This window comes from Vombatus ursinus, unplaced genomic scaffold (genome assembly GCF_900497805.2).
Source record: "Vombatus ursinus unplaced genomic scaffold, bare-nosed wombat genome assembly UNPS02014837.1, whole genome shotgun sequence".
In the NCBI taxonomy this organism is placed as follows: Eukaryota; Metazoa; Chordata; class Mammalia; order Diprotodontia; family Vombatidae; genus Vombatus; species Vombatus ursinus.
The window spans coordinates 2,299,338-2,305,920 of NW_020954615.1; the positions used below are offsets into that span (position 1 = coordinate 2,299,338).

The following is a 6,583-nucleotide window of genomic DNA, read 5'->3' on the forward strand; positions in this document are numbered from 1 at the left end:
CCCACTCCATCTCACACCCGGATGATGGGTTCTCACACCACATTCACAGGCTGTCAGCAAAGAGGCTCCGCACCGATCACAAACAATTATCAGGGCCAGGGAGCTGGGATTAGAAAAATCCACAGGGGCACCTTCACCTAGGTAGCAAAGGAAGGCGGAGGGAGGAAGAGAGGAGAGGCAGAAAGGGCTGGTAGGGAAGGGAGAGGGCCAGGCCTTGTGATCGATTATATTAACAGGTGGTATTTTCATAGAAAAATGGGCTCCTGATCCCTCTCCTTCTGGTCCCTCTAGAAACTGGGGGTGAGAGAGGAAGAAGGTGATTTCTGTCCCAAATAGAATCTTCATAGATTTACAGCCCAAAGGAATGGCCTTGGAGGTCATTTTGTCCATCTCCTTATGTCTGTTTTTACAGATGAGGAAACTGAGGCCCAGATACTGAGATCACACTGGTGACCTTCCACATTGGGTGGAAGAGCTGGCATTTGAATCAGTCGTGTGCCCCCACAGACTTGCTGTGATGATCCCATGGGTTCATGTATGTAAAGCCCTTTCTAAACTTGAATGAAAAAGTGGGGGAGCCTATACTGGGCTATACCATGCCATGGCCTTCATGAAGGATCACCTGAGAGTCCCTGGTGGGGAGGAGGATAAGAAGAAAAGGCCTTTCTCTTGGCAGGAGAGCTGGATTCCAGTTTTGGCTCAGTTAATGACTAGCAGGGTGGCCACGAACACTCCTCTGCCTCTCCGTTTCCTTACTAGTAAAATCGTGTCTCTCAAGGGGCCACCTACCTAGCTGAGGCCCTCACCAAGACGATGGGCAACAGCTTTCTAACTCCCTGACTCCAGTCTCTTCGCCCTCTTAAATCCATCCTCAACAGAGCAAATAATTAATATTTCTAAAACACAGATCAGACCACTCTACTACTCAAAAATCTTCAGTGGCTCCCAATTGCCTGTAGGTTGAAATACAAATCTCTCTGCTAAGCATTTAATGGACTTGGGAGTCAGCAGGACGACCTGAGTTTGAATCCTGCCTCGGACACTTACTAGCTGTGTGACCCTAGGCAAGTCACTTTACTCTCTATCTGTCTGGGGACAATAATAGTACCTACCTCCCAGAGCTGTTGGGAGAATCAAATGAGATATTTGTAAAGCACTCAGTAAACCTCAAGGCACAATGTAAATGCTAGCTGTTCTTGCTGTTGTTATAGCTGAAGGAGAGGGGCCACTCATCCCTCCCAACCCTTCCTCACTGTGATGTGTTCTGCTCCAGCAGCCCCTGTTTCGGCTGAAGGCTAGGTCCCCAGCTGAATAGGCTGGAGTAGAGCCGAGCCCCGGGGTCCCTTGGGTCAGGGGCTTCCCAGCGTGTTAGGGCATGCACAGGCCCGGAGGCAGCTCCCCCCACCCCCACCGCTGGGGCTGGTTCGGGCCCTCGGGGGCTACAGCATTTGGTGGAGCCCATTAAAATGAAAAAGCCGAGCCGGCTGCTTCCTCTCCTTGCCAGCTCGGCGGGCCTTGTTTAAGGAAACCAGCTGGCATAAATGGCGACCGACCCATCACGAACAGAGCTAGCGATCAGAAAATCAGCCCTAATAATTGGATTCTGGAGGATTTCAAGAAAGAGAACAATTATGGCTGCGGGCTGCCCCAGTGGGGCGCTTTCACAACCGCCCAAATAAACCACAAAATAAAAGTTAACTAAACAGGGTCCGCTTTGGCAAGGCCTCGCCGTGGAGGAGAGGAAGGAGGGCAAAGCAAACAGGCTGCTGAGCCTGCCCAGTAATTCCTGGCCTCAGAAGCCCACCTCCCCCCCAGCTCGCTGGGCTGGACCCACAGGTCGCTGTTCAGGTCAACGCCCGGCACTGGCCTGGAGGAGACCAAGGCAGCAGGGTCCAGGGGATGGAAAGAAGTCTAGCCTTGGTCTCTTGTTCCTTCTCGGAGGGGTCTCCATGGGGATTTAGTGTGTGCCTGCTTTTAGAAACAGGCAGGGGCTGGGGGCCCCAAGAGGAGGGAGCTGGGGCTGACAGAGACAGAGAGTAAGAGAGACAGAGGCAGACACAGAGAGAGACAGACAGACAGACATCACAGCAATGGACAGATGGGCCATGCTCGGGAAAAGGTGTCTGGGGGAGGAGGGGGGTGGAAGGAAGGCTGTGGATTTCTCAGGAAGGACCTGATTGTATTAAAATAATTTCAAGCCAGCGCCTAGAACCAGCATGTGCCTGTAAAAGCTACACGCACACAATAATGTAAGCTAGAAAAGTATCACAACGTAGCCTAGGCCAGATGTATCTTTATGCACGAAAGCTGGTTGGCACTTAACTGGTACAAGGGAGATCGCTCTACCCTCCCCGTCTACCCTCCCAAAGCTGGGAATGGAGGAACTGGAGCGGGGTGGGCCCTGTATGGACAACCTGTGGCTAAACGGAGAAGTCACAGCTTGTCTCTGTCAGCTCGCTACTCTCCAGCCTCAGTTGACCTCCCTGCTGTATGACTGGGTAAGACTGGGGTGGGCCTCATCTGTAAAATGAAAAGGTGACAGCCTTGAAATACTTCAGTTCTCTGATCAACGGAATGACCAACCGGGATTCCAGAGGACCAATGTCGGATGGTCTCATGATACAGAACGAGACTTTTGTTACTGCTGTTTGGTCATTTCCATAGTGTCTGGGCTTTCTTGGCAAAGATGCTGGAATGGTTGGCCATTTCCTTCTCTAGCTCATTTTACAGATGAGGAAACTGAGGCAACCAGGGAAGTGACTTGCCCAGGATCACACAGCTAGGAAGTGTCTGAGGCTGGATTTGAATTCATGAAGATGAGTCTTCCTGGTTCCAAGCCCAGGGCTCTAGCCACAGTACCACCTAGGTGCCCCAATCATGAAAACATGATGTCTGAAGAAACTGTCCCTCCCCCTGGTTCAGGGAGTAGAAGCTGATTGGATTGTTATCACGTCTCTCCCAACATGACTTGGGGAATAAACCAAGGAATCCCTCCTCTCCCCCTCCCCTGGTCTCTCTGCTCCCCTCCTCCCTTCACCTTATCTCCACCAGCTATTTAGCAGGCATGGCCTAAATCAAAGGCTCCAGCCCTTGGAGGAAGAGGCCATCTACCCTGATTCCTGAGGACTACACTAGGGTAAGGAGGGACAGATAGTACAGAATGAACAGGAGGCCACGAAGGAGCCCAGCACCAGAAACGATCATCAAGGTGGGCAGTGGCAGCTCGAGAGGCGCAGGGAGAGACAGCAAGACGTGCTCAGTGAAGCAGAGCGCTTGCCACCAACTCCAGGAAGCATTCTGTGCCAAGGGTTTGCACCCCCAACACGTCCTTCTCTAGGCTTTGCTGCAACTGTTGACCATGCTGCCTGGCGTGCAGTGCTGCCTTGTGGGACCGCAAGCTGGGGTCTTGTACTGTTAGTGAATTTGTACACATCTGCAGCTTGTCTCCCCAACAATGTCAATCAACATAGCATTTATTAAGCACCTGCCATATGCCAGGCATTGTGATCTATGCTGGGGATAAAAAAGAAAGCAGAAAACTATGTATTTTTATATGTATGTATAGTTCCTGCCCTCAGAGAGCTTCTATTCTAATGGGGGAGATACATATGCATAAGTGGTAGAACAGAATAAACACAGCCATCAGTGGGCACGGAAGGCAGGAATCCACTCCTTTGGACAGTCTGTACCTCTAACATATAATAGGCACCATTGATTATTGCTGCATAAGGTGAATAATTGATATGTTTTCTCCCTTCTAGAATGTATGCTCCCAAAGGGTAGGGATTGCCTCGTCTGCTTATATTTGTGTCCCCAGCACTTAACACAGAGCCTAGCACAGAGTAAGGGCTTAATAAATGTTATCTTCTAATAAATGCTTTATTTAATAAATGCTCTACCTATTTATCTAGGCCTGATACTCTCTCAGGGCAGGCTGGGCCTCTTCCAGTTTCCCTACAGCAGCCCCAACCAAAAGTTTGGGTATCGAGTAGGTACTAAAAGTGTACCTGTTGCATTGAATGGTGAAATCAGATCGAGTGAGGAAAGCTTCCTCTTAAAATATAGCCGGCTGTGGGATTTAAGAAAATAATTTAAAGGAATTTCCTTCCTTTCTTCCTTCTCTCTATCCATCCATCTGTCCATCCTTCCTTCTCAATAATTTATTCTTGGTAATTGCCGTTGGCCAAGAGTCTGATAACCAAGGCTTCAAGCCTGGCTTTCTGGCCTGTAAATCCATTTAGGAAGCCTGAACACTGGAGGGTCCAGATTCCTGGGGCAGCTGGGGTGGTGGGGAAGAAGCTGGAGGGTTGTCACTAGGAGAAGGAAAAAGGCCAAGCCTTCCCCAGGCCCTGGTGTGTCCCCCTCTCCTCTGCCTGCCTAGGTCTCTCCATCCCAGGCTGCCTGTCTGGGAGGGGCTCCTTTTAATTAATACCAGAACTGGGCCAACCACTGGGGCCAGTGACACTTGTTTTCAGGTCATCTCCTCCTAATAGGCTCACCCTGGGAGGGGATTTACAGCTAATTGACAGCAGAGATCAGTTAATGAGGCCCACAGGCCTGGGGTGCCAGGGAACAAGGAAAACTAAACTAAAATAAAACTCTTTCATCCAGTGGTTTTGTGATTTACACAAAAAGAGAAAAGCAAGCTGGAGATAATCCGTGTCAGAAACTCTGCTCCCATCTGTCAAGGCCGGGCCCTTGCCATGAGTAGGAGGAGGCACTGAGGAAGGGTTCCTCTTATCAAGTGAAGATCACGGAATCTGAGAGCCCAGGGGCCAGCAATCAAGGAGGGCCCACCAAGTGCTCCCCATGAGGTCCAGCCTTGGGCCCTGGGGCCTTAGAGGAGGAGGAGGTGGGAAAAAAGAGGAAGACAAAAGGGGAAGAGAAGGGAAAGGATAGAGAGGAAGAGATGAAAGAGTAGGTTTGAGGGAGAAGAAATAGAGGCAGAGAGGAAGAAGAGGAGAAGGGGAAAGAGAAGGGAGAAGAAGAGGAATGAAAGGGTAGGGAAGGAGAGGAAAGAGATAGAGGAAGGGGGAGGGGAGGGGAGGGGAGGGGAGGGGGAAAGGGGAAAGAGACAGGAGGAAGAGAGGAAAGAGATAGAGGAAGGGGGAGGAAGAGGAGAAGGAGAAGGTGGGAGGGGAGGAGATACAGAAACCAAAGAAGAGGGGCAGTTAGGTGGCACAGTGGATAGAGCACCAGCCCTGAAGTCAGGAGGACCTGAGTTTAAATCCGGCCTCACACCAAACACTTGACACTTACTAGCTGTGTGACCCTGGGCAAGTCACTTAACCCCAGCTGCCTAAAAAAAGCAAACAAACAAAAAATGAAAAACAAAAAACAGAAACCAAAGAAGGGAAGGAGGAAATAAGAAGCTAGAGATGGAAGAGAAAATGTAAAGGGAAAGGAAGACAGGGAAGAGAAGAAGGAGGTGTGGGAGTAAGAGACACTCTCAAGAAGATTATTATAGTGTTATCTGAGACTGGGAGAAATCTCCAAGATAGGAAAGAATCAGTGGTTGTCTTCAGGACCCCTGGGTGCCCAGCTTGGTGTGACCTACTGGCACCTCCCAGGACTCCAAGTTGGGACAAATCCAGCATCACCATTCCTAGTCTCTTGTCACATTCTGTCTTCCTAAGTTATCTTAGACCTACTTGTGGACAAACCCTGAGACAGGGTTGAGGAAAAGGAGCTCAGAACAATTTTTTGTAAAGTAGATTGGCTGGGGCAGGGACTAATGTCCTTGGTTGGGGGCCTTTTGTAGCATTATACACTCCACGCAGAGTTGGAAGGGATCTCAGAGCCCATCTAGACCAATTCTTTTATCTTACAGATGAGGGTAACTGTCATCAAAGGGAATGGAATCAGAAAATGAGCAAAAGGGAATACAGTATTGGGGGAAAAAAAGCCTGACGTTATCAAAGATTTCAGGAGGAAGAAAACTCAGATAAAGACCTTGAGCATAAACAGATACACCAACAGGGAAGGAAGACATTAATAACAGAAAGGAATATGGCCTCTAGATCAGCTCTGCAAGTCCAGGCATCTATGAATAAAGGTAAAAGGAAAATGAATCAACATGAGATGAAACCGCTAGGTGGCGCCATAGTGCACAGAGGGCCAGGTGAGTGGTCAGGAAGACCTGGGATCCAATCCAATCTCAGACACTTAGTAGCCATGTGACACCGGGCAAGTCACTTAACTTCTGTTTGCCTCAGTTCCCTGAACTGTAAAATTGGAATAATTATAGCACCTACCTCCCAGGGTTGTTGTGAGGATCAAATGAGATAATTGCAAAGTGCTTAGCAAAGTGCCTGGCACATAGTAGGCATTTTATAAATGTAGGCTATTATTATTATAATGATGATGAAGTAAAGGACCATGGCAGCCTGTGTCTGTGTGTGTGTGTGTGTGTGTGTTCCCAAGAGAGCATGGAACCCCAGCAGGATGTTCCCAAATGGTTTAAAAGAGAAATAAGAATTGTGAAAGCAGAATTTATGGTCTGCACAGCAGATATAATTGGCAGAATAGAAAAATTTTAATCCATCATGGCAAGAATCACCAAAAAAAAAAAAAAAGAGAGGGG

General features: G+C 49.0%; 1 protein-coding gene across 5 annotated transcripts in view; it reads right to left on the bottom strand.

The window, feature by feature from the left end:
- Positions 1-6,583, bottom strand: part of SFXN5 (sideroflexin 5) — a 206,060-nt gene that overhangs the window by 95,233 nt on the left and 104,244 nt on the right. The window lies entirely within an intron of this gene.